This window comes from Natator depressus, chromosome 3 (assembly GCF_965152275.1).
Source record: "Natator depressus isolate rNatDep1 chromosome 3, rNatDep2.hap1, whole genome shotgun sequence".
Classification (NCBI taxonomy): Eukaryota; Metazoa; Chordata; order Testudines; family Cheloniidae; genus Natator; species Natator depressus.
In genome coordinates, this window is record NC_134236.1 from 41,469,057 (window position 1) to 41,489,533 (window position 20,477).

The following is a 20,477-nucleotide window of genomic DNA, read 5'->3' on the forward strand; positions in this document are numbered from 1 at the left end:
CTGGTAGAACAGTGGGAGCACTGGTGTGGGCAGGACGTGGCCGTAGCCCTGCTGTGAGTCACAGAGCTTGTTAGTCATGTCTGACATGTTATTATTTATTGCCGTACTGCTTGTAATATGGGCCCCATGATGCTGAGTGCTGTGCAAACATATAGTAAAGGACACTCCCTGCCCCACAGAGCTTACAATCTAAAAAAACCAAGATGCAACAGGCAAGTGTCGTACACAATGGAGGGAATGCGTAAGAAGATGAGGGTAATAGTAATAGGAACACATAATTTCAGAGGTAGCGATGTGCATAACTGACAGGTATAAAGCTTTTCATGGAAACGAAGATACTTCATTAAATCTCTTAAAAGGCCACCAGTCTACCCATTATCAATGGGCAATTTTCAAGTATGGCTCCATATTTAAACAGTTATGACTAATTATGCTATAACTGTGTTAAGAAACTGTGCAAAAGTCTATTGAATGCTTTCCCATTAGCTTTTTTGTTTAGAGGAAAAGCTTGGACACACTGATGTGGAATTTATTGTAGCTACAACTATGTTTATTATTGCAGTGGCATTGTCTGTATTTTCAGAGAAAACATGCTTAACCATCTTGAATGTGTTTGTAATATGCATTGCTCAAGACATAGTGTAGATGGGTCCTAGTACACTGTCTTGAATGGCAGGAAATAGAGCCTTCTGTTTATGGACTAAAGAGGCGTTGAGCCACTTCTTGGTCTTTTTGGCACAGGGGCAATTAAGCTAGATTCTGGAAGATACCCATTGGCTATCTTGTCAATCCCTTGCCTTTTTAAAGATGGATGTGTGGATTAAGGCGCATTTTACATACCTAGTTTTTGTGGCTCATGCTTCTCAATGCTTGACATTTTTCTGCCTTGAATGTTTGTATTTCATCATTTTCATCAATCGTTGATCAGAGGAATAGCAGTTACTAAGTACAAAAACTGTGTCTACCTATTGTTAGCAACCGAGCCACTAGACTTAAAAAAAGAAAAAAAAAAAGAGACGGAGAGTAAGAACACCCTGCATTACCATTTACTTTAATTGTCCCCTCAAATCTTGATTTGCCCACCATGTGCCCATTTGCAACACCCTTAGTCACATTGAATCGTACCTTACTCCACAAACAGTCCTATTGAAACCAGTGGGGCCATATGTGGAACCGGCAAAGTGGCAACTGATTTTAGCTAGCTGTGACCTCCACCATAAAATTTCACAAATAAACATGTCTAACAGAATGCTTTGCTGAGCAAATCTCAGCTTGAGCGTTGCTCTGATGCAATCAGAGTTTTAACCAAATCAAGCTATCTGAACGAATTTGAAACACAAAAGGAAAACAGTCTAAGTATATTTTATTAGAAGTTTATCTACTGAGCAAATAGCACTGCCAGGCAGAGTCCTAAAAATATTCCATAAGGATGGCTAATATTTGTGCAGCATGGAAGCACTGGTACTTTTGCTGTCAATATATATTTTGCAGTCGCTAGAAACAAGAAATACAATATTTCTTACTTTGCTAAAAAGAAACTGTCACCTACACATCTTAACCACTAATGGATTTTGCTTTTCTAAACTCCCCAGTGCTTCCCTGAAAACATGAAGATTCTGAGAAAGTGCCAGTGGTTTTATCTTATTTGCCTTCAACACTTTTCTAAAAGGTTTTTTTTTTTTTAAATGAGCTCCACCAGGCAGTTTCTTCTTCATTTGCAGCTCTGTGGATGATTATGCAGGATTCATGATATCACATCAGCAGAAGCTGCTGTAGATTGATGGGACCCCATCAATCACCCTGCCCCCTCAATGTTATCAAGATTTGTGTTGTCAGGGGCCGTGATGCTGTGTAGGAAGTTGTCCATTTATGGATACTAGAGCAAATGATATCATCACAATAGGTGGCTCCTGTCTAAATAGGGATCATTTGTTAAATGAGATTACAAGTATTTATCTGGAAAACAGGAGACAGAGGCACCTGCTTTATGTAATTGATATCCTGGGGAATCATATTGTACAATAATCAAGACAAATCTTCATTTCCAATTCTATTATCTGAAAAAAAAACCCTCCTTTTTCTGCCTACACAAAACAAAGCCCACATCCACATGGAATAAGCTCCAGACCATGTTTTCTATTATGCTTGAATATATGGGACATGCATTGCAATCCTATGCTTGCCACACTGCTGCAGTATACTTGTTTTGCAGAGCTCTCTAGCAGGCAAGTCAAAGCTGTGAGTAACCAGATCCCTGGATACATACTTTGATTTCTGGCCTGCATTTTTTACAATGAATTTGAATTGTTCATTGACTGCATATTTTTCTGATTTGTGAGAAGCTCCATGCTCTGTGTTTGGATGCTGCCTGTAATACATCATTAGTCTTTAAGACGGTAAGTCAAAGATGACTCATTTCTTACTTTTTTACCTTCAGTTTATACTTTCTTCAACACCATTTTATCAGTCAGAAAATAATGTATTAATTATCCTGAAACTAGTTAATTTCCAATACATGCTTTCTTTCTCCCTCCCCAAGTACTTTGCACCATGTTTTTTCTCCCATGCAAGCAATAGGCTTGTATTGTCTTTAAGGAAAATGCTTTTGCTACATTATTTTTTATTATAATATTGCTGCATTACATGGTATACCTTAATTGTAGCGGTAAATAGGAAAACAGCTCACATAAAGAAGTCTAGAACTAAACATGTGATACTAAAATAAAATAAGTTCAGTCCAGTATTAACCTTCATTACAGTAAATCCTGTAATAATTTGTAAGGCAAGAATCATTTTGTTTTGATACTTCTGTTAAAGTAGATGTGTTGCTGATGGGAATTAGTAAATATAAGGACCTGCAGGTACAAACCCCTTTATTTTATTGAAAGCTGTGAAAAGAAAAGCCTTACCAAAAGGCAGTTTTCTCTGTAGTGCAGAAGAAGATTCAGTAGTATCTCTTATCAACTGCTCTAAATGGGATAAAAGAGAAAAGGCAGATTTAGTATGCTGTGAAGTGCTATGTTGGTTCATATTATAGAAACACTACTGGTAAAAATATGCTATTTAAAAGAAACACTCTTGAAAAAGCTTTGAACCTAAAATACTAGTGTCAGTGCACTCAAATGTAGTACTCCGAATTAGCTGATATATTAATCGTATAGTGAAGGTTACAATTTTATCTAAAGATTATTTTAGAATAAATATGTTTAAGTAGGGGTCTGGAGGATCACTAGGTTGCTAGGTCTCTTCTGGTAAAATTCATTCAGTAGGGTCTTTAGGATGAGGAAACTTTGTAACAAGTGAGTGGTGTCTGGATGGATTGATATGTATGAATTTATGTGCATCCTTCACAGCTATTTTTCATGGCTCATGCTTCTCAACACTTGACATTTTTTCTGTCTTGAATATTTAGCACTGACACACCAGATTATACTTATCAAAAGTTGTTAGTAAAATTATACTATGGACACTGCCCATGTTTTTAATTAACTCTCAAGTATCTAGCTAAAATAGCTTCTCTTTTTTTAGGTTTGTACAGGGATGTAGTAGCAAAAGGCATCCTCTTTAGTGATCAAGAAAACCGAAGTAAACTGTGTATTATATATATAAAAACAAGGCTATAGGATAATTGTCATATATTCACAAGTTTTAATGGCCTTCAATTATTTTCATTCCTATTGCTAAGTTTTAGGGAAGGCTTGATATATGCACTAGCTGAGTAATTATTCTGTAAACATGCATTAATATCAGTGCTTTACATTTGTTCATAAGTCGTTCATAGGATTAATATCTAGCATGCTTTCCAGTCATTTCCTGTGCTCTTTATTTAGCAACAAGTGATCAGCATGATTATTCATCTCACAATACAGTACATTTTAAAATGCAAGCTTTGATATGTAAATGCAGTTAAATAATGTTTACTAGATTTATAAAATCTACATGTTCGACAAAATTTGTGGCCCTAGGTATCTAGTTTTACGTTGCATATACTGTGTTTGAAATGCTGGAAGGCAAGTGAAATTACTTCAGCTCATAAGCACATTAAGCATCAGATTACTGTCAGGCATTACCTTCCGCTTTTGCTAACATCTCCCCAAATAAAGACTATTTTTAAATTTAAAACATGCATAGAGTTGGCTTTCTAAATATATTCTGTGAAAGTTATTTCATTGTAAATACATCTTAAAGTGATCTAGAAAAGGAAGGAATTTCCATAGACTGCATTCATCTACATTAAGCAAAAGATGTAGTTCAGTTTCTGCATTTATTATATGTCACACTGCTACATACTTTGTAATTCTGGCATGCAACATTTTATGTATCCTGGTTCATCTAATCTGAGGTAAAAGGTGGTTGATATAGTGTATCTTTTAGAAAAAATAATTTTGAGCAAGTTACAATTTGATTTTTTTGTTAAACTATCTACAATTTTAAAATTTTATTTTCAAGAAATTAAGATTGATAGCAATTTTGGATATATACTTCATTGCCTTTTTGCAATAGAAAATTATTTGATAACAGCTTATTAATTATGAAATACAAAGTAAACCAAGATCATTAGAATAACAGTTACTATTCTGAAGATCATATGAATGAAAGCTATGCAATCATGTTATTTTTTTTAACTTCATATTATTATTGCTTTAATACTATGCATAAAGAAAAATATTTAACAGATACAGGGAACTTAATCAGTAATCATGCAAAGAGCATATACAATGATCCACATTTCAAAACAGTTATGTCAGGTAAGGAAATTTTGTACCCAAGTGTCATACAGCTATATATTATAGATTGTGTCATATTAAAGAGATTCCATAGGTTTTATTCATAAGTATTCTTTGAAGCTGTGTTGTATCTTGACCATATTTTTCTGAAAAATTTGGGGTTTATGCACTTGGAAAGTAAAAAAAAAAATTAAGCTTTTTTAATTCTAAGGCCGCTCTTAGCTTAAATCAAAACAACAACTTGCAGAGTTTCTAATTTAAATATATTCTTAGGGGACAAAGGCCTGGATCTGATCTTAGTTCACCAATGTACACCAAAGTAAATCAAGAGTAAGTGCATTGGAATTACACTAGGATAATACTGGGGTAAGTGATCTCTGATAGAGGCCCCTGGTCAACTCTTGACATAAAAGAGCTATGTTCACACATGAAGGAGCAAATATGAGCCCAGCTTTTTTTTGGCCTTTCGGTGCTACCATAATATAAATATTAAATAATAATGAGATATTTGAGGGTAACAATGTTTGCTAATTTTCCATACTCATTTCAAAGGGGAGCTCTTCATACACATGACAGCATAATATGATTGCACGGAAAGACATTTTACGCTGGCTGTCAATTTCATATACACCATGTAACCACTGGTGTTACTTTTATTAGCATGGTTCAAACATTTGTCTCCAGGGGTAGAGTACATGGTAGGCCATACACTATTGACCAGAAAGGCTGCAGTTAAATTTAATTACATTGTTTTTGGTTTCTCATTGTACATTAGGAAATATTTATAAATTCAGCAATGAAATATTTGTATTCATAGGTCTAGCATGAATTGTATCTCGGATATAATTTAACTGTCTTCGACATTTACAAAATGGATATTAAGACTGACAAGGTGCTGAAAATCATACAGAACAGTATTAATGTCAGCTAAGTATACAGGAAAGAACAAAGTTATTCTGCTTACCAAGCTAGTAATTCTTCTTAGTAGTATCTTGCCAAAGGAAAAATTGGGTAATGGGTCTGTTACTATCAAGCAACCACCATAAAGCATTTAGGGGAAGACAGAAGGAGCCACAAAGTAGTGCATATATTGCTTTATTGTAGTGAAATTAAATTGTGCAGTGGACACCATTAAAATCTTGACAGATGCTATTTTCAAGTACTGTAATAAATATTACTGCAATATCTGAGGAAGAAGTAATGGTAATTAGTTACAATGGCAAAGTTGTAAAGCTTTTAAAGATGACCAATGACCATAAAAAAAAAATCCAGAGCTGAAAGTCACATGCATATTGTACAGGAACGTCCAGTTTCTTAGAAAAACACTCTTGGTTGGTAGATCCCAAATTAAACTTGCCTCTTAGTAACCTGTTGTTGTATGGTAACAAACATTTCCTCTAGATCCTGATCATTCTATCAACCACTCCAAAATGAGACCAGCAACAGTGTGTATAAATCTTAGGTAATCTGGTGGGTGACCCACCGAATCAAATTCTGGACACAGAGGGCCCGAACCTGCTCCCTCTGAAGTTGATAACAAAAGTTCTGTTGACTTCATTGGGATCAAGATGAGGGCAATACATTATTTTTCATTGCAGGGCTAATGGATACTGTCCTTCCTCCTCACCTGCTAGCTGCCTGGAACTATTCTTATGAGCAGACAGGCTACTGGAATTTTCCAAGAGCAGAACTCTGTGGACTTTGTATACAAATCCTGCTCACAAGAGGGGAAGAGGCAGAGTGAATGGATGGCGTGATGCACGCTCTTGTGAACCAAAGCAAATGGATGCTTAATGCCCTGTACTTCTGTGAGTGTTGCTATGGGAGTCAGATAGAGCAGATTTCCTCAGCTGACACAAAGGGGAGCTTTGAGGCTGTAGCATCATCCACCTGCAGCTCCTTAGGACTCTGCCGGAGTTCTGTGGGGTACTGGTGCAAGAGATGATTGATAGGGTTACCAGCCATTCTCTGGTTTATATATTTTCACCTATATTTCACCCTTTCTGAAACCAGTGTGTTTGCAAGCAGGCATTAATGTAGTATGAAGCAAGATTAACTCTCATTCTACGGCTAATACTGTGCAGCTGCAGGGGAACCCAAAGCAAAGGTAGTGCAGTGTGGCTCTTGAAGGAGCCGTGCTACAATTTGGAAGCAGAAGGCAGCGTAGCAATGCATGGAGTCTGATGCCTTCTGTCTTTGTGGCGCTGAGTCTTTTCATTCCTGTGCGTCTCCATGATTGGGAAGTAAACCTTCAGCTCACTGAAGAGAGTGCGATTGGTTGGTAACTCTTGTCTCAGAGATAGCCCAAATCTGCAAGCTTGCACTACCAGGTGCAGCGCTTACTACTGTGAATAGTCCCATTCAGATGAATGAGGACTCAAGCAAGTAAGCACTACATTTGACTGTGTACAGAATTTTTTGGCCTCTTTGCACAGTTCTCCATGGAATTTACTTTTCTAGCCCAAACTGCTTTTCTAGTTGCACTTTTAGCCTGTCATCTTTATCAGTATCTCTTTAAACAGGTCACTGTCAGGTCAGTATTCACACTTGTATCAGATGTATTTTGTGCCTCCAATTGATAGAAGTAATTGAAAGAGATGAAAGAAATATTTTTTCTGTTTGTTCAGTTGGTGTATTTGACAGCCCTTTGTATCTAGTCAGCTTTATTGTTCTCTGTGTACAGTCATTTGGTTTCCCCCTGTTTGTGCAGGTATTTACACACAGCAGCAGAAACGAGAAAACATCTTAAAACAGGAAAATCTGACTGTATTACCACAAATTTCTGCAGGTGAAGTACCTTCAACTCATAGTGGATGCCTTTTTAATTTTTTTGAACTGAGTAGGTGAAGTTGGTGGTGTCCCTTCTGTAAATATTGCAACCCAAATGTTTTGGCAGCCTAGATTTTGTGAATTCCCAAATAATGTTTCAAATTGAATTAACACAATACAAAAACGTCCGGATTTTCTATCCCTCACTTCTCCCAGCAACCACCAAATAGACACTGAAAGCCAACTATGACAATGTCTGACTGAAGACTGAGGCCATATAGTGTACTATATTGTAGCCAGCATTAAATAAGACTTCACGTGACCAATGATTCAAGACTGCAGTTCTCACATGTCTGTCACATGCCCACATTCTGTCCTCAGATGAAAAGTTTCAGAGAGATTCTGGGGGCCAAACTTTCAATCTTATGTCTCTTGATATAGCTGCAACAACTAGAGCAACTTGTTTATTATTGGTTTCAGAGTAGCAGCTGTGTTAGTCTGTATCTGCAAAAAGAAAAGGAGTACATGTGGCACCTTAGAGATGAACAAATTTATTAGAGCATAAACTTTCGTGAGCTACAGCTCACTTCAGCGGATGCATACAGTGGAAAATATACTGGGGAGATTTTATATACGCAGAGAACATGAAACAATGGGTGTTACCATACAGACTGTAACCAGAGTGATCAGGAAAGGTGAGCTATTACCAGCAGGACAGCAGGGGTGGGGGGAGGGAGGGAACCTTTTGCAGTGATAATCAAGGTGGGCCATTTCCAGAAGTTGACAAGGACAGTAGGGGGGGATAAACAAGGGGAAATAGTTTTACTTTGTGTAATGACACATCCACTCCCAGTCTTTATTCAAGCCTAAGTTAATTGTATCCAGTTTGCAAATTAATTCCAATTCAGCAGTCTCTCGTTGGAGTCTGTTTTTGAAGATTTTTGTTGACGAATTGCCACTTTTAGGTCTGTAATCGAATGACCAAAGAGATTGAAGTGTTATCCGACTGGTTTTTGAATGTTATAATTCTTGACATCTGATTTATGTCCATGTATTCTTTTACGTAGAGACTGTCCAGTTTGACCAATGTACATGGCAGAGGGGCATTGCTGGCACATGATGGCATATATCACATTGGTGAATGAGTTTCTGATAGTGTGGCTGATGTGATTAGGCCCTATGATGGTGTCCCCTGAATAGATATGTGGACACAGTTGGCAACGGGCTTTGTTGCAAGGATAGAATCCTGGGTTAGTGTTTTTGTTGTGTGGTGTGTGGTTGCTGGTGAGTATTTGCTTCAGGTTGGGGGGCTGTCTGGAAGCAAGGTCTGGCCTGTCTCCCAAGATCTTTGAGAGTGATGGGTCATCCTTCAGGATAGGTTGTAGATCCTTGATAATGCGTTGGAGAGGTTTTAGTTGGGGGCTGAAGGTGATGGCTGGTGGCGTTCTGTTATTTTCTTTGTTGGGCCTGTCCTGTAGTAGGTAACTTCTGGGTACTCTTCTGGCTCTGTCAATCTGTTTCTTCACTTCAGCAGGTGGGTATTGTACTTGTAAGAATGCTTGATAGAGATCTTGTAGGTGTTTGTCTCTGTCTGAGGGGTTGGAGCAAATGCGGTTGTATCGTAGAGCTTGGCTGTAGACAGTGGATCGTGTGGTGTGGTCTGGATGAAAGCTGGAGACATGTAGGTAAGCATAGTGGTCAGTAGGTTTCTGGTATAGGGTGGTGTTTATGTGACCATTGCTTATTAGCACCGTAGTGTCCAGGAAGTGGATCTCTTGTGTGGACTGGTCCAGGCTGAGGTTGATGGTGGGATGGAAATTGTTGAAATCATGGTGGAATTTGATTACCACTACGAAAGGTTCTCCCCCCCCCCCCCGAGCTCTCCTGCTAGTAACAGCTCACCTTACCTGATCACTCTTGTTACAGTGTGTATTGGTAACACCCATTGTTTCATGTTCTCTGTGTATATAAATCTCCCCACTGCATTTTCCACTGAATGCATCTGATGAAGTGAGCTGTAGCTCACGAAAGCTTATGCTCAAATAAATTTGTTCGTCTCTAAGGTGCCAGACTTACTCCTTTTCTTTTTGCGGAGACAGACTAACACGGCTGCTACTCTGAAACTTGTTTATTATTTTGATTTCTTTTACAGAAGCACCTTTGAATCCCAAAATCAAGGATTAGGGCCCCCTTGTGTTAGTCCCCATACAAACAAATAACAAAGAAGACAGTCTCTGCCCCAGAGAGTTTACAATTTAGCTATCAGACAGGATTCAGTAGATGGATCAAGCAGATAAATGGGAGTTGGGATGATGAAGTAACAAAATGAACAAAAACGGATGTCAATTTCTGTTTAAACTTACGTTTAAGCATGTATTTTTTTTCAGTTAGCAAAAATACGCGTATATACAGCCATAAAATCATTTTGTGTAATTAGTATCTAATCTTGTAGCACCCACATATGTAGTCTATTGAATTCCTTGGGACTATTCATGTAAATGTGGTAGGATTGAGTCTTACACTTCTTTCATGTACTGAAAATCCAGAGTAGTTTTATGGGAGCCAGCTTCCTTGTTCCATTCCTGATTCAATCCAATCTTGTAATGCAACTCTGCCTCTGAAAAGAATGTAGAAGGGCTTAAAAAGCACCATGTGTACTGTAGATGTAAATGACTATGGGCTTCCCTTTGACTTCAGTGGGCTTGGGATCAGGCACCTTTGAAATATGCATAACACCTCCTGCAGTCCTTTTGTTTCCTAATTCCTTTGAAGCTTTAAGTAGTACCACTCTCACACATCCCTCATGTGAACTTGTGTGCAGTGAGGAGCTGCCTTTCATTGTTCTCCTGACTCCCAGATAACACAATGTTGTCCAGATCCTGACTGATTTCTATTAAATCTATGAATGTGAGAATAGAGGACTGTATGATTGTGTACGTTTGTGTTTCAGTAAGCAAGCACTAATATGCCTTTATTGTAGAATCACAGAAATGTAGGAATTGAAGGGACATCAAGATGGGGTGGGATCTGAGTTACTACAGAAAATTCTTTCCTGGGTATCTGGCTGGTGAATCTTGCCCATATGCTCAGGGTTTAGCTGATCGCCATATTTGGGGTCGGGAAGGAATTTTCCTCCAGGGCAGATTGGAAGAGGCGTTGGAGGTTTTTCACCTTCCTCTGTAGCATGGGGAACGGGTCACTTGCTGGAGGATTCTCTGCTCCTTGAAGTCTTTAAACCACGGTTTGAGGACTTCAGTAGCTCAGACATAGGTGCGAGGTTTATCACAGGAGTGGGTGGGTGAGATTCTGTGACCTGCGTTGTGCAGGAGGTTGGACTAAATGATCATAATGGTCCCTTCTGACCTTAGTATCTATGAATCTAGATCATCTAGTCCAGCCCCCCACGCTAAGACAGGACCAAGCACATCTACGCTTGTTATGTAAAAGTGAGAGATACTTGCAGTTTCTGTTCTCGTAGAAGCTCCTACCTTGCTTACCAGGTCTCCCAAAGAAATGCTGTTATGTATGCATCATCCACACACAAAAAAGAGCTAACATACTTTCGGTCAGATATAGAGAGAGAGCACAGTATGTCTGTCCTCTGAGAGTCTGTTCTGTAGTGTGAGAACAACCACTGTTTCTGAACTCTGGGCACAGGAAGAATGTCGATGCTTAATGGTGCCTTGATTCCTGTGTACTGCACATCTTTCACACCTGCATACACCACAAATGCCTCCTTCAGATGGGAGCTCTAGGATGTATGATCGCTCCAGTGGCAGGCCTGGAAATTTTGGCCTGATTTTATTACTTAGATCTGCAATTATTCAAGCAAAATGTGGGCAGTTGCGTAAAGAAATCAAGTAATTAAGTGAGCCAAAGATCAAGTCTGGTTATACTGTCCTTGTACTTTTAGGGTGGGATTTGAAACTAAATGGGACATCTACTCATAGATTACTTAAGTGCTTTTGAGTACCCCACTCCTAACTTAAATAAACAAACAAAAACTATCTGGTCCATAGGGTCATTCACTAATCCTTTCATAAATATCTCAACCTTCAGCATTCTACACAGCAGCTTTGAGTCTAATTCTGTCGGTCTGCCTCTGCGACACCAACATGCCAGACTCCTGAAGTGTGATGGGCCAATTATATCAGCTTCCTGCATGTGCCTGAAGTACACACTATAATCCAGCTGGTTCAGATGTGCTCCTTTCAGTTTTGTGATGCCATCATTAATATGCTAGACAACAGTGAAAAAGGATGTGGACATATGAAAGAACAAATCTGGGTTATATTCATCCTCTCTGATGAAGAGGAGATTCTGGAAGGAAGGTCTTGTAGTTTAGGTGTTAGAGTGAGATTCAGAAGATCTGGTTCTGCCACAGACTTCCTTTGTGATGCTGATCCCACCATTTGATCGGTCTGTGCTTCAGTGCTCTGTCTACAAAATGGGGATACTGATAATTCCCTGCCTCACACAAGGCTGTTTTCAGGATATATACAGGGGTGATGCTCAGATACTATGAAGATGGGTGCCACTTTGTACCTAAATAGAAATTGCACCTGACTCTGCCAGCAAGTCCCTCTGTACTTGCTGGGGGAAGAGAAAATCATTTCTACAAGAGGAAAGACCTGTTTTCATTCGTACTCTCCCCATGGGTGTCCAGTAAGGAGTAGACAGCTTGATACAAGTCTACAGATGTGGTAAACTGTAAGACACCCATGAGTTATGCTTCGTTTGGCTTGAAAGTGCTGCAGAACTGCTGTACATGTCTGTAAGCAGCATGGTGCCCTGGAAACCTTCCTAATTGACTAAACTGTGGTGAATTTCAAAAGAATGTTAGGGTATTAATTTAATTAGACAACTCCTCTTTAAAAATTTCAACTCTAAATTTCTGGCTGGTTCCCTTTAGCAGTTTAAATATCACTGTATTGATAGCAATCTTATTTAGGCTGCATGTTTTCATTTTTTTTCTCACGGGTGAGATAGCGTATCTGCTTTCTAGAGTTTCCAGTCTTCATTATTACAAGATAGTTCTGAAATCAGAAATACAATTAGGAGATCTTCAAATGATTTAGTCTGAAAACAAAAGAAACTACATCACACTTGTCAAGTCAGTTTTCCATTAAGAATCTAATTTGGGGACAGGTGCTACATTTTAAAAGAAAGAAAATCCTGTTTTCCTGGAGTACAGACAGTAAGATTTTGTAACCCCTAGTCACCATGGATCTAGCACTTTCATGTGTGTCACATGAAATCAATGCCAATATGCTTTTAATTTTGTTTAAAATGCTGTAAGTTTTGAACTAATCAAGTCCATTATGGATCTATTCCCAGTTCTCCCACTGGTCTGTTGGGTGAACGTGGGCAAGTCTCTTTGGTGCCTTAGTTTCCCCATCTGTAAAATGGGTAATGATTCCAATGTTCTTTATAAACCATTTAAGATCCACTGATGAAAAGCACTTTATAAAGAGTTACATATTATTATTATTATTATTATTTATTATTTTATTTGAACTATTGGATAACTGGGATACTTCCAACCTGCCATTTTAAAGTAATGTTTTTGTGCTAAAATTAAATATTTTTGCCATGCAATTATATTGTGTCAGCATCAGGAAAATAATAACAGAGAAAAATGTCTCTCAGTGACTGGATCAGGCACAGAGGGGATATTGTGACTACATTGCTAGCAGCTGTTGTCCTCCACTTTGAACAAATATTTAGTGAACTTAAAACATATGTTATATATTTGGACGGAGTATAGACAGTATTTTTTATACTGATGATATAATATTAAGAGAGAGCCAAAAACTATTTTTTTAATTACCAAAATATTCAATATGAGCAATTTATAGAGTAGCATTTATTTCTGATTTCAATGCTTTACTTGGTCTGATGATCTATTTTTAAAAATGATTTAAAGAATAATAATTAGTGCCCAATATAGATGGTCATATAACTCAGCAAATGTTTTTTTAATCCTTAGATAGTAAATATGGAAAAGTATAGCTAGTTATGAGCATGCACAATTGAAAAGCAAACACGGCTAAAACTAGCCCTTTTGAAACACTAGTGCATATAAAGTGGAAGAGTGTGAGTTAGATTTGTACACAAAAAAATCAAAGTTGTTTTCAATTACAAATGTTCAAAACTTTACACATTTTTTCCTAATTTTTTGACATATTTATCAAAAACATTAGCAAAATGGTTGAGATTTATCATTTGCCAAAAACTCAATTTTCAGTAAACTGACAAATGTGGTAACTATTTAGATAAGTTTTATAGTGTTTTCAATAAGCATTTCACAAGAAATTCCAAGTCTTTTTTCCTAGTATTATTTTCGGAACACCAAAATTTTGACATCAGCAATTTTTCATAACATATTTCAATTTTAGAAAAAGGGCATTTATTATGGAAAAAATCATTCAAAAAAATTTGACCAGCTCTTGTGAGGCATGTTCTCCTCTCCCAAATACAAGCAGTGGGCTAGAATATCTCCATATCATTAGAAAGAAGAAAGTGACATGTTGGCCTAAACAATTTAACCCAAAGGGTTATGGTCCATGAAAAAGAAAGCATGGAGAGTCCAGTCCCCAGAAATCTAGCATGCACGCTGCTGTCAGTGCATACCAGAACATCTTGACCACACCCCTATTCTACCTGGCCCTCCAGGATTCTATCTACAAAGGAGACTAGGGACCGAATGGCTAGGCAGCAGTTGTGCAGAAAAAGACCTAGGGGTTACAGTGGACGAGAAGCTGGATATGAGTCAACAGTGTGCCCTTGTTGCCAAGAAGGCTAACGGCATTTTGGGCAGTATAAGTAGGGGCATTGCCAGCAGATCGAGGGACGTGATCGTTCCCCTCTATTCGACATCGGTGAGGCCTCATCTGGAGTACTGTGTCCAGTTTTGGGCCCCACACTTCAAGAAGGATGTGGAAAAATTGGAAAGCGTCCAGCGGAGGGCAACAAAAATGATTAGGGGACTGGAACACATGACTTATGAGGAGAGGCTGAGGAAACTGGGATTGTTTAGTCTGCAGAAGAGAAGAATGAGGGGGGATTTGATAGCTGCTTTCAACTACCTGAAAGGGGGTTCCAAAGAGGATGTATCTAGACTGCTCTCAGTGGTAGCAGATGACAGAACGAGGAGTCATGGTATCAAGTTGTATTGGGGGAGGTTTAGGTTGGATATTAGAAAAACTTTTTCACTAGGAGGATGGTGAAGCACTGGAATGCGTTACCTTGGGAGGTGGTTGAATCTCCTTCCTTTGAGGTTTTTAAGGTCAGACTTGACAAAGCCCTGGCTGGGATGATTTAGTTGGGGATTGGTCCTGCTTTGAGCAGGGGGTTGGACTAGATGACCTCCTGAGGTCCCTTCCAACCCTGATATTCTATGATTCTAGGAGGTATCAGCCAGTGTGTCTGTGTTCTCTAACAAGGATAGGATTTGGATTTGGCTGTATTTGTGAACACAAGTTACTCCATATAATATATAGAATATTTAAGGCTAATTCCCAGCTCACTTGAACGGGACTTCATTGTGACACTGATTTCAAGCCAATATTGCAGATGCAGATTTATTGGCATTGTGACCTAATGCAAATGTACAATGGCTAAATGGTTTCAATGTCAAACTGTACTAGTGCATGTCTTTCTAGAACCCTGCTTGCAAAGTAACATCAGTATAAACCTACAGAGCCTTCATCACAATGAATTATATTAATATTTTTTCTACCGTTTAAAATGAAAAAAAAACTAAGGAAATTAAATTTATATAATTATAAAAATAATAAAACATAGGGAAACCTAAAAAAGCATAGATTTTGTATCCTGGAGTATACTGATGACACCAATGTAGACAATTTGAAGACATTCAGCCAGGGTATAGAAGATTGCCTACCATGGTGACATTCATTCATAGAGAGTTAGATACGCTGAGATAGAGTACTCAGCAAACTTTGTATCATTATCCTTTGTGCTGCAGTGTTGAATTCCAAGTTTTTACTCAAAATGTCTTCATTTCTCTGGGTTTTTCTTATTGTGTCAAGACTGTGTTTTTGATTGTTATTAAAGGAGTAACCATCAATTCAGTTCCATCCATGGAGTTTCCTTAAGGATATCTGAAGTATGTAACAGTGTTTCTAAATTGTAAAATTAGGTGCACAATCAGCTCACTGCTGGACTAGTTAGCTATTAAATCTCCACTAACAATAATAGCACACTGACCAGTATAATGCTCAGTCTCTCCATTTTTATGGCAGAATTGCACTCATCCATGCCTGTTTTTTTTAAGTGAATGTAATGATTATGAAAGGTATTAGACAGGCATAGCATGGACAGTGTCCATGCATGAATCCCCATTGCTGCCTCAGTGATGTGCCTCAGACATGATCTTGATCTACCACAGCTTCCAACTGTGGTGTGGACAGCTCTTAAAGAGTAACTATACTGAGAACACAAACTGCTTTCATGTAGGTCATTAAATCAGTAATCTGAGCCCTGTATGCCACTACCAATTTCCAGAACCAGTGATCTCCAAATTGTAGTCCAAGGATCATAGGAGGTACATGGAGAATTGGTTGGTGGCACAGTGATGGCTGATCTTGTTTCTAACTGCTAAACCTGGGGTTTTCAGAACCCCCAACAGGGGCAAATTAACTATTTCACTCCAGGCACACAGCACTTCCATCTGATAAGATTCATGCAAGTAAGCATGCTCTTGTCTAACACTGAAGTTTATTAGATTTAAGCACACACAAACATAAGCAATAGGTTTAGCACATCCCAGATAGTTGCCTAACATCTGGAATGGTATTGAGTAATTAACACAGGTTCTCAGTGGCCAGTTGCTCACCCACTGGGAAAAAAGGGTGTCAGGAAAAAACATCTCTCAAGATGGCTGCAGAGGACTGCTCCAAAGTACACTCTATTAGCAAATCTTTTATAACTAACTTCTGCAAAACGCAAAGGTCATAATGATCCCTACTATATCATCACTTTTCTAACTTTCAATAAACTTTTAATATCAGAGGCATCTAGACTCAAGGTTTTCCAACCACTAACTTTTTTAGTCTCAATTGTTTACTTGTTTGTCCCCTCCTCCCATTCTGATTAGCAGAAACTGTAGCTAGATTTGACCTTGCTTCTGAAAGCTTGTCTAACCCTTAACTATGTGGCATTCTATTTCATTACTTCAGGGTGGCTGAATGCACATAATATGCTTGCAATTAGCTTGATCACATTCTGGGGTATACATAGCCCTCAAATCCAGGGCAACAAATAATATTAGATACTTTCTTAATGTCCCTCTAGAGTGTAAATAATTACTGTAGTTATCACAGGTATGTTGTGTGATCACAAATAGGAGAGAACAAGGTCCACGCTATGGAAATAGCAATAGATGGTGGTCTGCATGACTGTCCTGTATTATAAAGTGATCCATACTGGAAAAAAAAATTGTTCAGAATCTCTGCCAAGAGCCATCCTGCTGTGCTAAATATTATGTACTGTTTCAAAAGCAAATGCTTATTTTTCATACTTTTGTCATGCAACTCTGGCCCAGGCCTTGGTCAAACTACTCAGATTATCATGGAGGGGAAATAATCTAATTGATAAAATCATATTGTTTCAGATAAAATGCTTCATGAGGATACACTGATGGGAAAATCCAGTCCAAAGGTAGACTGATAGCTTGCACACAGACAATTAAATTTACAAGGAAACACACATGGTTCTGATTTATACTTCTCAATGTAATATCAGGGATTTTCCTCAAGCAGAATTAGTGTGCAACATGTCATGTGTTGTGCCCTATACAAAACACTGGGCAAAATACATCTCTGACATGTATTTTTCCCTTTTCTGTTTTTCAGTAATATTTTTATTAGTGTCTCTCTCTTACTGTTCCTGAGTACTATCCCTCTGGGTGCATGTGTGTGTGCGTGTGTGTGTGTCTCCTCCCCTCCCTCCCTCTGACTATTCCTGAGTGCTATCCCTTGGTGTCCCTATCTGTGATTCAGTCTCATTTTTATTCATGTATAACTTGGCTAATGCAAATGTTGATCTTTTCTTTTTAAACTATTTTGTTATGCAAATGGACAACATGTACAAAAAGGGAGATGTGGGGTTAGAATTCAGAATTCTCTATTCTTTCTTTGTCTTTTGTTAGCATCTATGTTTAATCAGGATGAATAGAGAGATGACCACTGCAAAGTAAATTAAAATGAAATATTTTAGCATTTACAGGTCAATTTTTTTTTAATTTTAAAGGAGAAGCATAATCAGTCTTCCAAGTCATCAAAGCAAACAACTTAATGTAAAATCCTACACAGAACTTTCTTCAGGCTTTTTAAATGGACTGCTCTCATTCTGTGAATAGTCCTTAATTATATGAGAAACATGAGCAAGATTTGCAAGATCAAACCAATAACTATGCACCTGATCCAAAGTCAATAGTAAGACTGACATTGAGCAAAAATACATCCTCCTAGATCTTTCTTCATTTATTCACCCAGAGCGGAGTCACTGTAACTATTTTTCATGTTTTTTTGCTGTGTCTTCCAAATTATTTTCATCCCATGTATATGCTTTTAAGAAAGTTTTAACTTCCCCTGGCTCCTCTGAGAAGCAGATTTTATTGTTAGCATTTGACTCCAAACTTCAAGATTGCCATTTGTGAACCAAAAGCAGCCCCATGGCCAATGAGCTGCTTTCAGCTGCTGTGCACAAATCAGAAAACTTGTATATCTTCTTCTGGTGTAAATAAGTGTCTTTCCATGCACTCTTCCCCTGTGTATATAACAATCATTTTATTTTTCCTAGAAATATTGAAAAACATAAACATGGGCACAACTGAGCTATAATCACTTTTATTCCTAGCCCTAAGTGTCTGGAATCAGTTTTGGTTGTTTACTGGAAAGTGATATGCTTTATTAATTATAGAAATATTTCTGCTCTTGGATACATCCTGGAGTAAGTCTGAAGAAAATGGGAGAGTCCTTTCTGCATTCTTTGGGAAAGTGCTAGGGCCTGGATAATTTCGGTCAAATTCAGATAAGATGTTTAGACTCCATACTGCTCTCAGAATCACTGACTACATTCACCAGCTCTGCTGCTCTGTAAGAGACATAATTGGATATGACTTATACCCTGAGGAGCCAGAAGAAGGTGTAACATAAAAACAGTCCCCACTCATCTTTAACTTACATCCTCTTATACTATCCACCCACTTCTATGTATTTTTGTAGCCCCTCATTCTCATCTGCCAATAGGGTATTTTTAGAAGATTAGAACATAAGAACATAAGAATGGCCATACTGGGTCAGACCAAAGGTCCATCCAGCCCAGTATCCTGTCTACCGACAGTGGCCAATGCCAGGTGCCCCAGAAGGAGTGAATCTAACAGGTAATGATCTAGTTATCTCTCTCCTGCCATCCATCTCCACCCTCTGACAAACAGAGGCTAGGGACACCATTCCTTACCCATCCTGGATAATAGCCATTAATGGACTTAACCTCCATGAATTTATCCAGTTCTCTTTTAAGCCCTGTTATAGTTCTAGCCTTCACAACCTCCTCAGGCAAGGAGTTCCACAGGTCAACTGTGCGCTGAGTGAAGAAGAACTTCCTTTTATTTGTTTTAAACCTGCTACCCATTAATTTCATTTGGTGGCCCCTAGTTCTTATATTATGGGAACAAGTAAATAACTTTTCCTTATTCACTTTCTCTACACTAGTCATGATTTTATATACCTCTATCATATCCCACCTTAGTCTCCTCTTTTCCAAGCTGAAAAGTCCTAGCCTCTTTAACCTCTCCTCATGTGGGACCCGTTCCAAACCCCTAATCATTTTAGTTGCCCTTCTCTGAACCTTTTCTAATGCCAGTATATCTTTTTTGAGTTGAGGGGACCACATCTGTACACAGTATTCAAGTATTATATAAGGGCAATAAGATATTCTCCGTCTTATTCTCTATTCCTTTTTTAATGATTCCTAACATCCCGTTTGCTTTTTTGATTGCCGCTGCACACTGCGTGGACATCTTCAGAGAACTATCCACAATGACTCCAAGATCTTTCTCCTGATTAGTTGTAGCTAAATTAGCCCGATTTATATTGTATGTATAGTTGGGGTTATTTTTTCCAGTGTGCATTACTTTACATTTATCCACATTACATTTCATTTGCCATTTTGTTGCCCAATCACTTCATTTTGTGAGATCTTTTTGAAGTTCTTCAGTCTGCTTTGGTCTTAACTATCTTGAGCAGTTTAGTATTGTCTGCAAACTTTGCCACCTCCCTGTTTACCCATTTCTCCAGACCATTTATGAATAAGTTGAATAGGATTGGTCCTAGGACTGACCCTTGGGGAACACCACTAGTTATCCGTCTCCATTCTGAAAATTTACCATTTATTCCTATCCTTTGTTCCCTGTCTTTTAACCAGTTCTCAATCCATGAAAGGATCTTCCCTCTTATCCCATGACAACTTAATTTACGTAAGAGCCTTTGTGAGGGACCTTGTCAAAGGCTTTCTGGAAATCTAAGTACACTATGTCCACTGGATCCGCCTTGTCCACATGTTTGTTGACCCCCTCAAAGAACTCTAATAGATTAGTAAGACATGATCTCCCTTTACAGAAACCATGTTGACTTTTGTGCAACAATTTATGTTCTTCTGTGTGTCTGACAATTTTATTCTTTACTATTGTTTCAACTAATTTGCCCGGTATTGACATTAGAATTTCCGGTCTGTGATTGCCAGGATCGCCTCTAGAGTCCTTCTTAAATATTGGCGTTACATTAGCTATCTTCTAGTCATTGGGTACAGTAGCTGATTTAAAGGACAGGTTACAAACTATAGTTATTAGTTCTGCAATTTCACATTTGAAGTCTTTCAGAACTCTTGGGTGAATGCCATCTGGTCCCAGTGACTTGTTACTGTTAAGTCTCTCAATTAATTCCAAAACCTCCT

The 20,477-nt window shown here is 38.3% G+C and overlaps 1 protein-coding gene across 9 annotated transcripts in view; it reads left to right on the plus strand.

The window, feature by feature from the left end:
* The window catches only part of DLGAP2 (DLG associated protein 2), a 705,175-nt gene that overhangs the window by 231,390 nt on the left and 453,308 nt on the right, over nt 1-20,477 (plus strand). For 2 of the 9 annotated variants that reach the window (XM_074947775.1, XM_074947773.1), the window contains exon 1: nt 2,222-2,396. The exons of 6 other annotated variants lie outside the window; for them this stretch is intronic. The gene's annotated coding sequence lies outside the window, so the exon portion shown is untranslated. Of the gene's footprint in view, nt 1-2,220; nt 2,397-20,477 lie in introns of those variants that run through there. One more of the 9 variants, XM_074947770.1, reaches the window with a different exon arrangement.